The sequence below is a fragment of the Neopelma chrysocephalum genome, unplaced genomic scaffold (assembly GCF_003984885.1).
Source record: "Neopelma chrysocephalum unplaced genomic scaffold, ASM398488v2 Primary Assembly neopelma1_25, whole genome shotgun sequence".
Taxonomy (NCBI): domain Eukaryota; kingdom Metazoa; phylum Chordata; class Aves; order Passeriformes; family Pipridae; genus Neopelma; species Neopelma chrysocephalum.
This window is the reverse complement of record NW_020897694.1, coordinates 38042422-38061229: the sequence shown is the minus strand read 5'-3', so window position 1 is coordinate 38061229 and position 18808 is coordinate 38042422. Positions and strand designations below refer to the sequence as shown.

At 41.5% G+C, this 18808-nt stretch overlaps 1 long non-coding RNA gene across 2 annotated transcripts in view; it reads right to left on the bottom strand.

The window, feature by feature from the left end:
* LOC113963644 overlaps positions 1-18024 on the bottom strand; it is a 45532-nt gene extending 27508 nt beyond the window's left edge. For both annotated transcript variants that reach the window (XR_003532908.1, XR_003532909.1), the window contains exons 1-2: positions 18014-18024; positions 16754-16765 (exon numbers count right to left, since the gene is read on the bottom strand). This is a non-coding gene — a long non-coding RNA (uncharacterized LOC113963644). The remainder of the gene's footprint in view (positions 1-16753; positions 16766-18013) is intronic.
* Between the last annotated feature and the right edge of the window lie 784 nt (positions 18025-18808).

Genomic DNA, 18808 nt, shown 5'->3' with positions numbered 1-18808 from the left:
GGAAAGGAAAGGAAAGGAAAGGAAAGGAAAGGAAAAAGAAAAGAAAACCTAAACCCTATTCTAAGAAAAAGCCCTGCTTTCAGGTTCTTTCCACACCTTGATATTATTAAATGGTTTGCAAAGAGAAAATGAGCACTAGTTATAAACTGACAGGTTCACCTGCTAGTGCCATGGCAGGACAAGCCTGAGCTTTGCACTGGAAACACCCTATGCTGCATTTTCTATTTGCCAAGGGTCTGATCTTTTGATCTGTGTGTCCAGAGAAGCTGCCTAGGTTATAATGTCTTAAAAGTTCCAGGTCTAATACATGAGATTTGGGAAGATCAGGGACTAAAGGAACTGACTGTGAAGTTTCAAAAGAAAACAGCTGGAAAGAGGAGAACACAAAAGCTTAGTCTGACCTTACCAACCCTGTGAAGTTGGCTGCCCTCTGTCCCTCTCTGGTTTAATTAAGACTGGCAAAATATGCTTGCCTCAGCCAAAATCTTTTTTCTTGGTCCTTCCTGCTATGATGAGTGCAATGAAAACAATCAAGCTATTTTGCATCCTCATTAAAAAAAAAAGGCAGCTTACTTTTAATGAGTAATAATTTTGCAGATGGTTGAGTTTCCCTGGCAATTAGATTTATCCTCCTTAAAGTTTCTGTACTACTTCTATTTTCATATTCTCTAGTTTGATAGCCCTAAGTGTTCAGAGCAACTTCTCTTGACCAAGCTACAAACACTGGTTACCTTTAGGTCTACAAACCAGTTCCTGAGAAGAAATCACCTAGTCCTTCATCCTTTATTTTATTTTTTTTCTTTTTATAGTAAATTTAAAACACTCAAAGCATTCATGTATTTTTCTTATTTATTAATACAAAGAACATATTAATTTCAGATTAATTTAGAAGAAGATGCAGTAAATGCCTTGTACACAAGAGGGCAGATCTGCTTCTCCTTTTGTCACCAGCAGTCTCCTGTTGTACTTCACCAACTACTGCTTTCACCTGAGTGTCTGGGGCTGGATGTCGCAGGAACTGCATGTCTGTAAGGCAGGCTTTCAGTCTGAATAGACAAGACCATCCAGTGATGGTCTACAGGCCTTTTATATTGCTAAAGCAATGCCCATAGGGATATAATGGGGTAACATCATACTGGTGACCTGTCACTAGTGGGGTTCCACAGAGTTCCATCTTAGGGCCAGTGCTCTTTAATATCTTCATAAATGACTTGGACACAGGACTGGAAGGGATGCTAAGCAAGTTTGCAGATGACACAAAGCTGGGAGGAGCTGTTGACTCCTGCGAAGGCAGGGAGGCCCTACAGAGAGATCTCAAAAAATTAGAGGACTGGGCAATCACCAACCATATGAAGTTCAACAAGGGGAAGTGCAGGATTCTGCACCTGTGGTGGGGAAACCCTGGATGTATGTATACACTGGGGAATGAGATGCTGGAAAACAGTGCCATGGAAAGGGGTCTGGGGTTCCGGGTTGATGACAAGTTGAATATGAGTCAGCAGTGCCCTGACAGCCAGGAAGGCCAACCATGTCCAGGGGGGCATCAGGCAAAGCATCTCCAGCCAGTTGAGGGAGGGGATTGTCCTGCTCTGCTCTGCACTGGGGTGGCTCCACCTCGAGCACTGTGTGCAGTTTTGGGTGCCACAATATAAGAAAGATATTAAGCCACTCGAGAGTGTCCAAAGAAGGGCAACGAAGAAGGTGAAGGGCCTTGAAGGGAAGCCGTATGAGGAGTGGCTGATGGCACTTGGTCTGTTCAGCCTGGAGGAGACTGAAGGGAGATCTCATTGCAGTCTACAACTTCCTCATAAGGGGCAGTGCAGGGGCAGGCACTGATCTCTTCTCTGTGGTGACCAGTGACAGGACCTGAGGAAATGGTCTGAAGCTGTGTCAGGGGAGGTTTAGGTTGCATATTAAAAAGAGGTTTTTCACCCAGAGGGTGGTTGGGCACTGGAACAGGCTCCCCAGGGAAGTGGTCGCAGCACCAAGCCTGACAGAGTTCAAGAAGCATTTGGATGATACTCTCAGGTACATGGTGCGTCTCTTGAGGATGGTCCTGTGTAGGGTTAAGAGTTGGACTCAATGATTCTTGTGGGTCCCTTCCAACTCAGCATATTCTGTGATTCTGTGATAAATACACAGTTACAAATCCTCGTTCATATTATTACCACTGTGGTCACTGAACCTAAATTTTTGGTTTGCAAACAATAGACTTTCAAGCCTAAAGGGTCAGGGCTTACACCTGGTTTTCTTACCCTGTCACTCACCCCCTTTCTTTCCTTTTCCCCATTACAATGTTGGAAGCTCGGACACCAGGTACCAGCTTCCACCCTTCTCTGACTGATTTAATTTAAAAACCTTTTCACAGGGAGGGACCATCCCTGATCTAAAGGCAGGCCGGGGGCTATAAGGCTCCAGCATGTCACGTGACTTGGAGTCAAAACCTCAACAAGGATGACTTACTATCCCCTCAGCTCTGCTACCCTGGACCATGGTCACTTGGTGCTGGCAAGCCTGACCGTGGTTTAAACCCCCAAATTTAACCTCCTTGATAGGAAAGGACAGTGTGTCTGAATCCAGAGTGTTTCTTATCCTCTTCCCAGCTTGCTCTGGCTACCTAAATGGGGAGCAGCCACCCCCAGGGTGTAGGTCTCATTCACAGAGAAGCTTTCTAACCCCACAGAGGAAGAGGGACTTCCCCAAGTTCCCAGAATTAGTTCATGGCCAGCGCTGTGCTTCCCAGGAGAGCTGGCTGCTACCTCTTACTTCCTTGGGGACAGACTGCACCCCTCTCCTTTGGCTCATAAACCACTGCCAGCTTCCCTGGTCACCACACTGCCAGAGGAGTCAAGATAATTTCTGCAAAGCTCTCCTGAGGGGTGTAAGCAACTCAGCTGAGGTGGAGTTACGCTTAATCTCCCATAAAGTTTTGGTTTAACTTAACAAAACAATAAAATCAAGGTTTTATACAATGACATGAACACACACACTATCTCCACCAAGTGGTCCAAAATTGAAAGGAACTTGTAAATTTTGAAGAGCACCAAAAGGCTTATTTTTTAAAGGAGAAAAGACCCTCTGTATCAAACATTTGTCTTGTAGCACCTAGAGTATTTTGGGGAGAGGAGAAAAGAAATTAGTGTTTACCTTCCAAATGCCCTTGGAGAAAGGCTGAGGTGAGTGAATGAGCAAGCAAACTCAGGGTTTTTTAAAGAGCAAAGGTCAGGAAAGATCATCTTTAAAAAGGCAAACTGGGAAAAAAAAAAAAAAGGAGAATTGGCCACATTTTATCTGGATGCTTCCCCTCCTACTTTATAGTGTCTCCTGACACTGTCACATCCTTTGTATTTTATGCACAGTGCAATAATATTGCAGTCCCCAGTGTCACTTGGTAATCGTCCAGCTAAAGGCCACCTGTTGCAGAACATCTCAGAACTGAATATCATCTCTGAAAAAAACAGGGATATAGTTAAAGCCACTCACATGAGATATAATTAGAGATTTACTGGGACATTGCTGGAAGAGTCTCTGGAAATTTCCAAGATGCTGGGTCACTGATGATTGATTGTATTTGCTTTTCCATTTTAGCAATCAATGAGTCTGCACTTGTGGAAAGGCTGTTACACAATATCCCACATCAATCACAATTACAGAAGTGCTAATCATGTTCAGGAGTTGTTAATCATACATTAACTTAAATAAGTGACACATTCTCTTGTATAGTGTGCTTACCAAATAGCAACCCCATCTTAGACCCTCTTGTTTGCTCTCTGTGTTATGCCTGTTTGTCCTACAAGTATATAATAATTAAAATAATTTTAAAAATTAAAAATAATTAAAATGCTTTTAATTAGATTATTGCAGTGGCTAAAGTAAGTAGCATTCTTATAATCTACTAGTCATCTTGTTCCTTTTAAGAGACCTCTGCACAGTCAAACCATTAATGGATGTACTTTACCAATACATCCCACAATGCTGTTTCAAAATTGTTTCAAGGACTCACATCCATTCAATGGGAAGGAGAAAAGGGGGATTCTGTGAGTGTGTTCCCTGAACAAATGAGAAATGCAAGACAGCTAATCACTTGTTTTATGAACAGGTGTTTGCATTATCTTGCTAGGTCAGTACATGGAAGATGCATCAACAGGTACAGAAGTGGCATATCCAAAGTTTTTCTTAGACCTGGCTAAAAAATGTCTCATCTGCAGTCGAGGGAGCTTTGGTCAAAGTGTTACTTGTTAATAGTGAAGGTGGGAGCATAGAAGTGTGAGAGTGTTTACAGATGTGTATATAGAGAGTAGCGAATGTAGGGAATGTTAAAGACAATACATAATAGAAAATATACTGCGTAGGAAAACAAGACAAAATATGAGTGCATTGGCTGTTTGCTGAAACAGCATCTAGGGCTATTTACCTGCCCTTCTCAGCTTTCTCAGCATCTGCTGTTGTGTGTTGCTAGTGCTGCGTTAGCTGCCTCCCTGATCAGAAGTGGTACAGCCTATCTTCTACCCAGACTGTTAGAGGAATTTTAATTCTACCAGGAGCAAAACACTTGCTGTGATATCAGCTGATTGCTGGAGGGAGATGGCAAACTAGTTGAGATGATAATTTAGTGAGAATTTGTATTAGTGGTAGCAAAAAAAACCAAGATGGCCTATTTTGACACTATTTTTGTAGAAGTCTTGAAGCCCCATGCAAATCCCAGAAATGTGGGAACATGCTGATTCTGTGTTAGCAGCAGACTAGCTCTGACTGTTGAGCCTGATATTAGTTATTAGCAAATACAAAATAATAAAAGGCCTTGAAAATTAAAGAAGAATAAAAGGCAGAGAATTTAATTAATGCTGATCAACATGGCCTTATAGAAGATCAATCTGTTCATGAAGAAAGTCTGATTTCCTCTTTTGATGAAATTACAAGTTTGTGTGATAAAGGAGATTCTCCTTTAGAAAATTCTACCTGATTTATGGGCTAGTGCTATCAATATAATACACTAAATGCCCTAAACACTTTGTATGACAGACACTAAAAATTGCTAATCCTTGGTATTCATAAATGTTCATTTCTAATCATGTTCCCTTGGCATTTGTATTAGAGTTTAACTCTTCATCACTTCAGATTGAGAACCTTACATAAGATTATCTCCAGTAATAGGTGTAGATGATGGAACAAGACACAATGGTGAGGAAAGGATGGTGATACTGAATGACCTTGATCACTCAGGGAAGCTGGGTTTCAACATCTACCTCCAGCCCAGGGCATCCATGAGCACTTCAGTGTGTACCCTCCATCAGGTGTGGAATCACAGCCAAAACATGCTTTTGATGCTACTGCCAAGTGCAGATCAGACCTGAAAGAACTACAGCTGGAAAAGATCCAGGCCATCCTCACAGAGTGGGGAGCTGTATTCTCAGAAATATCAGCTCCCAACAGCAACTTCAGAGGTGACAGCATACAAGGACCAGCACAGTCACCCAGGGCAGCTGAGATCCTGAGTATATAGTCAGAGGAGCAGTGAGGTAAATTTAGCGCTGTTGTCAACATAGATACTAGCACATAACTCTGGTGTCCCCATTTTTAAAGGAACTTGAAAGGCTGCAGAGACTGCAGGGAAGAGCTTCCAAAATGAATTAAAGGCTGGAAAAACCAATGTGTACTGAGAGACAGGAAGAATCTGTTAATTCTTCAAAAACACGGTGAAGGGAGATTGAGTTGCTGTGTGTCATTTCCTGTTAGAGGGAGGGGGAAAAAAAGGCTTAATATCTGGAAGTTAAATCCAAGTGCATTTAAACTAGAAACAGTAACAGATGTTTTCAGCTGTTAGGCTGTTAGTTGCTGGAATAAGTTATAAAAGAAAATGCTACATTTACCATTATTAGTTGTCTCTGACTAAGGGCAAATATTCCCCTTCCCTCTCCCTTTCCCTCCCCTTCCCTCCTCTCCCCTCCCCTTTTCTCTCCTTTTTCCTCTTCCTTTTCCCCAGAAGGACCCAGCACTATGGCCTGTGTTGTGAAACAGATAGGAGCAGTCATCAGGTTTTAAAGTCTGTGCATCATTAAGAAATTACCTCCTCACACCAGGATGGAATAGAAGATCTAGTCCTACAACAACTGTGCAGGTTACAGCCAAGCAGTCATTGTCACTGCAGTGTCTACTGCTGAGCCTCTAATATTGACAGCTAATTGAAAAAAATGGACTGGATTTCTTCCTGCAGGGAAGCAGCTAGAATATGGTTGCTCATATGGCTGAATTAGACCCGGGCGCGGATGTGACAGACAGGTGTTGGCTGGAATGTATTTAGATATCCTGGATAGCACTTTCCAGTGTGTAACAGAAGCACATCCCCATCCAGCCTCCTGCTCTTACCTGTTTACTTTAGTTCTGCTGGAAGCTAAACACCCTCCTGCCTTTCTTCAGTTGCCAGGTAACAGGCCTGTCTGTTGCCACAACCCAACTTCGCACTTGATGAGGACATCTTGGCTGTTTTGAGTCCTTCTTGGCTGGTTTTCACTCTCCTCTATCAAATGTTATGTTTCAAGTGACTCAGTAGGCTCTTTCTAGAAAAGGTAGACTTGCTTAAATAGACTAACTTCGAAGAGTATTTTTACCTCCAAGTTGCAGATGTCACTCAACCCAAAGTGACTCTTTTGTATTTGCATAGTAGATCTCATACACACTAGGGTGCATCTCAGACCTGCTGTGTTTAACTGCTAATAGGATTTGCAGCTATGTTTGTGAATTCCAGCTGCCCCATTTACATCATTGAGCTTCAAGTTTATACACTGTGAAGGACTAGAATGAAATATTAACTCCATACAGCTAAACACAGAAAGTTTGTACAGTAACCTGGACTATATTTTTCTTCATTTTCCATTGGTAAAAGGACAAAGGCACAATAAGGCTAAAAAATATCTATAGTAAAATATGGGATTTGGAAAACACTTCCAAAATACTCTGACTCACCTATAATTTATGTGGACCATGCACTTGATTTAGAGAAGATCTTAAAATGACCCATTAATTCAAATTGAGTTGGAAAGTGGAATAGCTGCAACTGATCTGTTGTCACAACAGCAGTACACAGAAGTCATAGGAACAGACTGAGAAAATAACGCTGTTAAAAAGTAGATGTTTTCCCAGAGGATCTTCGGCCAGCTGTAAACACTTTACAGTTTTCATAGATATAGTAAAGATCAAAATTATATTTGAAGTGTTTTCCTTACCTACTTTATGTGAACAAAATCATCATCAAATCATCATCGAATCATCAAAATGTTACTTTTTAAACATTTAAATGATCTGTTTACCCTGTATTTATCTTTTTTATTATTATTCTCTTCAGCGTATTTATATTTTTAGCATATCCCTTCATTCCTACATATCAGCACATTGCCTACACAGCAATGGATTCACAGCATAGGGTTTGTTTAAGCCAGAAAAGGTCCAAACCCTAATTGGATCAGTCCTAAAGCAGAAAAACAGGGATAAAGCTCTGATTAACTTGAAGTCTGTAGGCCTTGACTGAAATTAATGAAGAAATATTTCTTATAACACCAGAGTTAGGGGTTTTTTTTCAAACCCCTGAATATTTGCTCATACCAGCCATGGGTTCTGGAAGCATCTACAGCCCAGAGACCACTAGAGCTGCTCTGTCTGCAGCTGCCAGGCTTTGTACAAAAACTGGAGTAGGGAAGTTGAGAAACTGTCCCTTGAGGTGGCCACAACATATATGGAACCGTCTCTTTTTCTATGTCCCTTCCTGGAGGACCTGCACAACCGGCATACCATATTTTTGGGTTCACATGCAGTCGTGGCAAGAAGCATGTTCTGCAATGGCCAAGAGAAACACCTCTCTGTGCAAACCCTCTCCAGATGACCGATGAGGAGTGGTTGGGCCAAGACAGTCTGACTGACAGACCTGAAATGATGGCAAACCTCCAACTGGATGTGCCAACCAGGAAAAGCAAATCTATCTCAATACATGGGCAATCCTGTGCCTACATAACTGCCAGATAATCTGCTGCTGATACTTTTCCAGAGAAGTTTGTCCTTAGCCCCTTGTCTCTACCTTCATCTCGCCCCTCCAGGAGGGGAATATGCCTGTGGTGGCCTGAATGCCCTAATACTCTTCATGGACTCCCTGCTCTAATGCTGAAGGCCTCACATGTTTTCCTTGTCTGAACTTGTCTGGCCTTCCTACTGAGGTAGGCTTTTCTCTGCTGCCTGAAAAAGCCCACCATGAAAAGTGTAAGGGAGCCCACAAACAATCATCATGATAAGCATGCAAAGTTTACAGTCATTACTAGGATTTCTAATTGTCTTTTTCAATGTGAGCAGATCCACTTCCCACCATGTGATTTACTTGGATACAAAAGGCTAGTCTTGTCTGATCTGGTCACATGGATGCTTCTGCATTTGTTTGCTGTGTTTTTTCATGTTATTTATCATTTATTTAGAACTAACCCTGTTCAAAGTCATAACAAAGACAGTATGTTCAGTCACTCAAATTATAGGCCATTCTAGAGGGCAATAACCCAAGGCTACAAAAGTTCATACAGTGCCTTCAAAAAAGAGAAGGAAAAACAGCAGCCTCATTATTTGGCAAGCAAGAGCTATGATTTTGTTGAGACTTGCTTAAAAGAAACATTATCAGATTTTGTTTTGTCCTCTCACCGAGGAATCTGTGCATAAGCATAAATTATTCAAGCATTCAGGATTTAGGATATGATGGAATAAAAATGTCCATCACCGTATCCTCCATTTTCTCTGTGTTCCTCCAAACAATCATCCTGTGCTGGGCTGCCTAATGATCCACAAAATGTTGTCCTGCTGATTACATGAAGTTCACTTTCTATCCCACAAAAAGATGGTTTCTGTCAGAGTTATGAACCACAGAAGCACAGACAGGGAAAACTACTCAGAAAGCTCTCTCAGTTGAGATGAGAGACATCTGGATGTTTACAACTGTTGAAAGGCTCAGCAACAAACTTCAAAAAAAAGGCCACAGGACAGTGGTTACACTAATAAAAATAAATACTTTTTCCTGGACATGTACTTGCTGACTTGGAATTGGCCTCTCTGCAGGCACAGGGAGATGATGCTCACTGTTGACTGTCCAGCAGGTGCTCAGGTATGGCTTTCTGACAAAATGAGTTATAGGATGAGGGGGAGGTAAGGGAAATGTTATAATGTCTAATCCCAATCAGGTTGCTTCAAACAGACTTTTTTTTTTCTTCTCATCATTTGTAGTCAGAAGTACACAAAATTGCAGCTCACAGGGGTATTTCCTGCTAAATTGTCATTCTTGCTGGTATTCTTACAGTGCAGCACATCTAAACTTACATAAATGCAGCATCTTACTTTTTTTTTTTAATTTATTGATTAGACATACTATACCTTTCTTTTTTAGGATCAATGGATCAAGTGGATACTGGGAAGATACTGTAAGGATGGATTCCTGTTCTTTTACTCATTTCTACATCTTTTTCTATCCACATTTGGAGGCAGATTACCGAGATGGTTGGACTTTTGCTCATGTCATTGTAGTTTCCTCCCCCCAAAAGAAAGTTGTTTTCTAAATAACAGCAAAGATAGAAAGACCCTAATTATAAGTAGTCCTGTAACAATCTTCTCCAAAGCAGCTGTAGTTTTGTCATTTTATGTCAATAGTACAGAAGCCTTATTCCCTGGGTACATTTCCCTGTTGCATAACCTGAGGTAGTGGTGTGGGTGGATCAAACTGTTTTTATTTCACAATGGCTAATGAGCAGCCATGGTATGGCAGAAATTTTTATAACCTCCATTTAGCTTATAATCTGCGATCATCTACCATTCCTTAAATGAAACTGCTGACTAAAATTCAGTTCTAAGACCATTTGAAAACCTTAAATGTGTTTTTTCACTTGTTGTTTTACTTCTGGATTGTATGTTGCCCTTCGTGTGTATTCCATATAATTTATTAGTGAACATACTAAAATTGGCATCAGAAATAGCAAAGCAGAAAGCCCTAATCACACTTTTTATTATTCATCAAAAGATGGGGCATTCTCATATGATTAGCTGAGGTGGTTTAGATCACTGACTGTTATGCAAACTTTGTGAAAGAAGCAAGAAGGAAAAGATAAATTAGTAGAACTGTAATAAAGGAAAAGACTCAGTTACCATGCTTTGTAATGTGAAACAAACTCAGTAAAAGTAGGAGACAATAAATGATATGATCCAGTAGTTCAATAAAACCATGTTTACACAGAATTTTTTTCTCAATGTACCAATTTAAATTACATCTGTAGATGAGGAAAAAAACCCTGCACATGCTCCCTAATTAATTTAAAGAGAAAAGGCCAACATCAGTTTCCTCCTTCTCTCCCACGATACAGCAAAGCTCTGCACAATGATCAAAGTTTAATCATAAATCGGAGTCCGTGTGACCTTTTAACTTACTTATTTTTAAAAGCTATGAAAACCAAAGGACAACTTTGTGCTGTTATCTAAAAGGGCAATGAGTAGGGATCAATTCCTTCTTTTTCTGAAGTCAAACAGGCTTGGCACTGGTGGAAGAGAACTGAATTTCAGGGTAGGTGTGCCTTTCGCCCTGGCCACAGTCTGGTCAGGAAAGAGACTTGGGAGCTGTTGATGGCTGATGAGTTTTTGACAAGCACTGCCCATTCTGCTACCTAACCCATCTGCATCTGCTCCAGGAACTGTTGACCCTTCCTAACTGAAGAACCAGAAACAACCATATCAAATTAATTATCATTCTCTTTTCTCTCTCTCCCTCTCTCTCTCAACACTCGTACAAGAGATACAATTCCTGTGTTCTTGTCTGGACTTGCCTTAACACTTGCCAGTGAATGCCATTAATTCCAGAGGCGGGGAAATCTGTCATCTCATTTTCTCTTCTGCCTGAAGACTCCCCTCTTTTTCCTCATTGCCTTCTCCTAAACACTGTGAGAGAGATGACAACCTTTCCTCTGGTGTGGCTGGGACTCTCTGGGGTACCCAACAGGAAGACACCTCCAGTCAGTTTACTAGATGAGCCATAGCACAGGTATGAATGGCAGAGGTATAATCTGATCTACCCACCCTCCTTTTTTCCCTCTGGACATCAGCATGCTGGTTTTGCCTGTAGCATCTGAGAGACAAGACTAAAAAGGCTGTGGACATAAACCAGAAAATTACTGCTCAGATGAGGTCTGAGAAAATCCAAGGCTGAAATGGAGAAGCAGGCAAGAAAAACTAGAGCTGAGAAGTCAGGAGAGAACTTGAAGCCAAAGTCCATAGCCCTACTTGGGTTTGTACAGATTTTCTACTTTTATATCCATGAAAAAGTCTCATGACCCCCTCAGAACTGAATTTCAGGATGACAAGGCAGAACCTGGCAGACACCCTTCTGACACTGTTCCTGGTCTTGCTCAGCACTATTTCTCCCCACCCATGTGGCAGTTTCTTTAAAACATTAGAGCTGATTCTGGGGATAGTTTTGAAATGTCAACATGAAGGCAAAAATAGGAACTTACCTTTCAAGTGCTTTTCCTGTTTACCTTGATGAAGAGGAGCCTGATAGGAAAGGAGTTTAGGCTGCTGGACTCTATAAAACTCTGAAAGAGGGTTAGTAGCTTGTTGTGTACATTGCTGCAGATGTCTTTCTATCCTGTCATAATGTGAGTGTGCATCACCCAACAACCACTGATGCCCTTGATAATTTCCATATACATTGTTAAAAGGGTAGTGCTCTCATATAGAACTTTTTTCTTTTCCTACACGAGTCATGGAAATAAGCAACTAACTAAAGAAACAAAACCCTAGAAGGATGTAGGGTTGATGTGATCTCCTCATTAGATGTCAGAGAATCCACGACAAATGCCCCAAACAAAGGAGAGGTTTCTGTTTGAGCTTACGCATTATTTGACAACACCAAATCTAACACAAAAACATAAACAACTGTTTTTCCACTTTGTATTTGTATAGAGCAGTAGGACCTTGCTCTTGTTTTTAATTGCTAGAAAGTCTCTGCTTCTAGTTGTATCTGGTGTACATGTTGCACATATACTGGTGTTTTTTAAAATTTCTTATCTTACACTTAAGAAATAGCAGCACATCCCTATTTTAATTTGTCTGTATTTTAAATTTACATTGTGGTCTGAAAGGTACTAAGGATTTTGTCAAATAAATGTAAGGATTTGCTATTTGTCAGCTAAAAATCTGTTACTTCAGCTTCACGAAATAAATGTTCTGGTGTGTGTGATTTTCTGGTCTCTGTCAAGGCTCTCAGGCACTATGGCAATACAGAAACATAATTGCATCTAGTGCCAAATGGCAAAGGTGCAAAAATGGTTTGTACTAGTTGAGAGAAAATGAATGCTTGCCCCTCGCTTGGCAAGAAAGATTTGATTTTCTGGAAAAAAAAAAAGAAAAAAAAGAACAGGCACATCTAGATTATTGTTTTTATTTAAAAAAAAATATAATTACCAAGAACAAAGGTATTTTAGAAATGCTTCTGCTGTGATCGTTGAGAGCTGTTTATTAGCTCTCTCATGTCCACATCCTTTCCACACAGCAGGCTTGATGGGCAGGTGATGCATGTGACCTTGCAACTCTGCTGCTAAAGAGTCTTGTTCCCTGGGGAAACAGTGGGACATGGTAGGAAACAAGGTGACAGAGGAGAACCAATACACCACTGTTTTCATAAGATCCTAGGGTTGAAGTTCCAATTAACTGAATTTATTTTCTCAATAAATTAAATATTCATCTATGAAAGAAAATACTTACTTGGGAAAATAAGTGTTACATTGGTTTTCACCAAAAAACAATTTTGAAGGAAGATTTTGGAGTAATTGTCATGGTTTAGGAATGGTAGTCCCCAGTTCAGTGCTTCCACTGAGACTTTCCAAACCACTAGTGCTCACTTACTCTCCCCTTCCCTTTGTCCCTCCATGCTGCAGCAGGCTGGAGAGGAGAACTGAAGGCACAAAAGGCAGAGATCATGAGTTAAGAGCAATTTACTGGAAACAGCAATGAGATAAGAATACGAACAGTGACAGCAACAATACTAATGGTAGAGGGTACAAGAAAAGAAGCATTATTGCTCACTGTGGAAAACCCCGACAATAGACAATACTCAACTACTCCCTTTGTCACATTACCGCCAACACTCCCTCCAGCTCAGAACCAGCATTACCCCACTGTTCCGTCCATCATGCTTGCTCGACCAGAAGGAAGCCCTTCTCCCTTTCCCCTGACCCCTGCAGTGACATGAGGTGGTATAGAATAAACTCCCAGACCTGGTCATGCCCTTTCCCAGCTACTGCAAAAATTACCCTGTCCCTGTCAGAACCAGGATACTAATCTAAACAACGAGTATATTAATCCCATAGTTTGTGGTGTGCTTCCCAGTATTTGATCAAAGGAAACAAGAGTCCATACAGCCAGAAAATCTAAAACTGAGACATTTACTGCATGCTTTTCCCAAGTCTTTGTTGTGGTAGAGGTTTATTGTATGATGTTTTCATGAAAAATACTGATGTCTTTAAGAGAAGAAGGCCAGAATGTGTTGCACCTTGATGGTGATGCCCATTTGTCATTTTGTTCAATGATTTGATCTTCTGCATCAAGCCCCAGATTCTGAAAACACAGGACTGAGTAAAAATCCCACATTTAATTTTTAAAGAAGATATCTTTAAGCCTTGTGATAGATAAGCCCATAAGGAGAACATCTAATCCTTCCCTTCCCACACATATACAACCTTTCCTTAACACCACAAGTTCAAGTATCAGGAGGCCATTTACTCAAGCCAGAGGCACTGCTTTTAATCTCATGTTTGCTGAAATCTGCCTCGTTGTTTGTCTTTTTCTTAACACTTGGCACTGGCAATGATTAATACTGCCAACATTTTCCTTGCCAGAAAAGATGTTTCTTTCTTCTATTTCTCTCCAGTGAAGCCTGAAGACACCTCCTACTCTGAGGCTGCCTTTCTTCCCTCACCTACAGGGAGAGCAGCTAAGGAGGAAGACAGAAACCTCATTCCCCTTTCAGAAGAGGAGTTTCCAAGTGGGAAGGAAGGAAAAGGGGCAGTTTACAGATTTCTTGTGGATCAAGAGCAATGGGAAAAGAGTCGAGGAGCTCCAAACAGTTTTCTCTTTCTTTTCCACTGCTGAATGGTAACTCAGAAGCTGCTGATAATGTCTCTTCTTCTCCCTTCTACCAGCACAGTGTTATACCTCCATGGATTACCTCAAGAAATGCTACTTGGCAGAAGGCTGTGGTCAGATTGACTTGGTTGACATACAGCCTGCTCTAGGTTGATCCAGAAAATAAGAGCTACCAGGATAAGGCCAGCTGTGTTATCTCAACAGTCTGTACCTGTGGGTTAAGAGACCTCATTTACAGTGATGCAGTGATCTGGGTTAACCTTACCTTTACATGGAGCAGATCTTCACTTCCTTCTTCTTAATTTTTGCTCTCCCTCTGAGTTGGGTGACTGAGAGAGGCATTTTTGGCTGAGAGAGGCATTTTGGCCATTTCCAGATGGAGGTTTACCAGCCCATTTTCAACTTCTGAACACCACAGAAGTGCCAGATCAGATTTAATAATCTGGCCTATTATTTTTTGATTATTGTACCAAGGATAGAAGAGTACCCTCTTCATTTGTCAGTAACTAATAGGTCACAAGTTGGCTGGTTTACCAAACATGAAAACAGTTTGCCAGCAGCAGAGACTTACACCCTAAAAGGAGAGAACTGGCACCACCTCTCCACCTCCAACAAAGGAGAGATATGGGGTATTGGTAGCTGCTTTTAAGTTGTCCCAAGTACTAACTTGTTTCTGATTTTTAGGCTGGCTGTCTATTAAGTCTTGCTTGTCTATTGCTAACAACTGCTCAGTGAGCTAGTACTTCTTAAGAGCTGCTATCATTTAGCCACATTGCCCAGTCTGGAAAGGAGAAAAGGGAGCTCAATCCTTATCCCACTGCATCAGTGGGATCCTGCCACCAATGGCAAGGGGTGAAAGATGAAAGTCAAGTTATTCTGTTGCCAACTGTCAAGCTTCAGCAGTCTTAAATGTGCTGAAAGAGCCTAGATTTATTTAATTTCAAATTACTGTAGTGCCAGCTGCATCTTACGTGAATACAGAGATAAAAATTCCTATTTATCTCCAGTGGTATCTTAATATATTCTAAGTGCATATTCTTCCTTACCTTGTATGCAACAGTTTCAAAACTCAGAAAGATATGCCAGTAGCAGATGAAGAGGGTTTGGAAGTGATACAGAGGTGTGGAGAAGGGGAGAGAAGGCTTAGGATGAACTGAAGGTAATTGCACCCTCTTCTGTAATGGTCCAATAAAGCTAACATGATCCCAGATATAGAGGCAAAAAACTGGAATCATTTATTAAACTCATGAGTGCTATTTAAGGGTCTCGGAGTCTTACATGCTAATGAGGAGGCAGGGTTATGCCAAATAGGGGATTCCACAATCTATTAGCATTTCCAGTAACAAGGGTGACATACGAGGGGGGGAGGGGGGGAATGGATTAAAAATGGATTTACATTTCTCGGATACAGTATTTACATTTTGGGGAAAAAGATTTGATACTTTCAGTAAGCAAGATTATACTGCGGAAGGGTGGTCAGTTTTTCCTGAAATAAGGATTTACACAGGGAAGGAGAAACCAATGGGATATCTGACAGCATCATGCAAAGTCTCTCTACATCCTGCTGGGGGAGATCAGGACAATGGATCTTGTCTGGTCTTTTAGATGGTGGTTTTTTCCCCAGCCTGTCTGGCCCAAGGTCTCCTGTTTAATCCTAGCAGTTCCTTTTCCGTTGGTATTCAAATTTCGGACTGCAACATTCTTCCTTGCACACTGCCAACACTCCCCAGCCTCACGTCTCTGTCACACTTCTCCTGGATTCCCCTGCCAGTTTTCAAGACTACTACACTAGAAAGATGCTTAATGTGAGAAGGGAACTTACAAGGCACTGAAATATTGCCCTCAGCTGTGATTCACTCTGGACGCAGTCCTTGGACCTCACATTCTATAGCTCATTTTGGTAGAGGAGCGGGGATAGAGCTCGTCTGCCTGAAGTTCATGGAGTTATAACAGGAGCACTTTTTATTTTCATTAAGGCAATGGGCTAAGTATGATTATTGGGGGTATTTTATTTGTGTGAAATTCACCAGCCCTGATATAAGGACCTGCAAGTTAGGGAGTTCATTCTGCTGCCCACATTTTGGTTCACGTGCTGTGTGGTGCCCTGGGGTCCTGCAGGGAGCCACAACAGCTCAGGTCACCTCCTGTAGTCCCTCCTACCCCAAGCAGGTGTCTCAGAGACCCCAGGGTATATCCAGTAGCTTGAGAGAACTCTCTGTGAACAACTGCCTGGAGCTCTGAAGGGCTGAGAAGAATATAACCTCTTTTCCTAGGAATGAAGAGGCTGCTCCAGAGGACAAGTAAGTGCTTAAGAGAGATTGAATGAATTGCTTTCTGGAGATTCGTGTTCCATTTCTTTGGTCATGCTCTCACGCTTTAGACTTACAATTTTCTTGTATCTTGTGTAAAGCGAGACAAACCCCACTTACACTGCAGCAGTTGCAGTCATTTTTTAGAACTTCCTCTTAAGACCAAGTCACAGAGCAAAACTATTTACAAACCTCTATTTATCCTCTTTTTCCATTCTCAAATTACCTTTCTATTTTTGTGCTCCTCTCTCAAGTTCCCTTTTCAACAACTGCCGAAAGGACAGCTACTGCTGTACCATGGCTGCTTCCTGGCCCCCCATGTTTAGCCCCCAGGTGCATTTTCCAGGAGGTGAAGAGAGAGCAAGTGTTGGCGTGCAGGCAAGCATATGCTTTATAACAACGCTGAGATGCTGAAAAGCAGTAGCTGCAATGTTGATCATATCAAGGCAACGTTACCAGGAGACACCTCCCAGCATGGCAGACGTGCGCTGTTGGAGTCTCTTCGCCCCTGAAAGGTAGTGGGTGTAACGTTTTACATCTCTCTCTCGCTCAGACATGAAGGACGAGCAGCCTAACAAGGTCACATTTGTTAGAGGCATGCATATTTCCATCTGCTCAGGCGGATGGCAAAGTGCCTGGCACAAAGCAAGGAGACACTCTAAAAAGGAATTGTTTGAGAGAGGAGTGTCAAGGCAAAGCTAAGAAGGTGAGCGTTATTTAGATACCATACACTGAGACAGGCACAGACACATTAGATCAAAGCCTTCTGATTTTCAAAATCCTTTCAGCTGTATTGCATTCCAGGGCACCATGAACGTAGTGGCAGAGAAGATGCGTGAACCTTAGTAGTGATGAACCCCCCAAAGCTGAAAGTTCACTCTTTCACTTTGAATGCAGAACCTGCATCGCAAAATGGTTTGTCGTTACTGCTGAGCCTTTGCTAGAATTGAACAAGCACTGTTTTATCTTAGACAGGAGATCCACAAAGATATAATGCTACTTCAGGTTGCAGCTTGAATTTTTTTCACAGTGAATGAAGATAAAAAAGACCTCATTGTCTTTGAGGGGAGATGCACCGTCTGAGAAAAAACTCTGAACATCATTTTTGGTAAACCCCTTTGTGAGGAAAGCTATATCTCCACTTGTTTAATACTCAGGACTCAAGGATCTTCAGGTTACAGATGTTTCAAAGCCTAGGATCTTACAAAATCTGGTATCTTAACTCTGCCATCATAACGGAAATGAAGATGTTCATTAGGTTCAATGTTAAAAACATTTTCTTTGCTTAAATATTGTTTTGACTAAATATATTAAACAACTGACTGTTTACACATGCTTAGATAAGGCATGGGGATTGCAACAGAATAGAAAAGAGTGGAGTGTCTAAAGAATAAAATTATTCTTTAATATTTTTCTCTTCAGTCTTCCAGAAACATTTGGTAATTAGTAGGGAAAGGACATGAGGGTAGATAATAAGGAAGGCACAGATGAAATGTTCCTTTGAAGCATTGGTAGGATGTGCTTTGGGATGACACACAGTTAAAGGTGTTTCTTACTGCATCCTTTTTCAGTTTTACTCAGGTTTAAGGCAATGGCATTATGTTCTATTGGCTCCTGAAAAACACAACTCTTATTCAGCTGTGGGGGAAGACCCATGCCAGCCAAAATATGCACTGGGCTTCAGAGCCAAGAGGATTGGCCAGCACCAACTCAAATATGTATCATCCTACCAAGGATTTTCCTGGAAATCCTCTTTAGACTCCTGTACAGCTTTACTTGCCATCATCAGTGTAGAGTGACAGCAGGCAGGTTGCTAAAAATTGTACATAACATAAACTTTCAGCCATGCCAAAAGCAAGACCACATTCTCTAAAATTAAAAGCAAATACTGTGTGACACATATAGCCAAAGAATTTAAGAGCTACTTAACTTGTTTTCAGCAGATGCTGGGGTATGGATATACAGTAAGGGCAAACCCTCAAAGTCTGGAAATGGTTCTTAAAGCCAATGTTTATCTTTTACTTAGCCTAATTAATAGCTAATGATTGACACATGGTGGTGGATAACCACCATGTATCTTAATCTATGTTAAAGCCTCACACAGCTCCTCCTGCTTTGTTTGGCTCACTTGAAGAGGACTGTCAACAGCAGTTCATCATCTCTGAACAGGGGCTGTTAGGCAGCAATGTTCTCAGAAACTCAGCTCCTGGGGAGAGATGGCAAAGTTTGGCTCTGCAGGAGCAGCCCTGAGCTCAGCAGCAGTAATCAGGAAGGCATTTCAGGGGCCAAAGTCCCCTGCATGGCAGAGCCTGTCTCCAGGATGAATGCAATGAAAAGGGACCACTTTATTC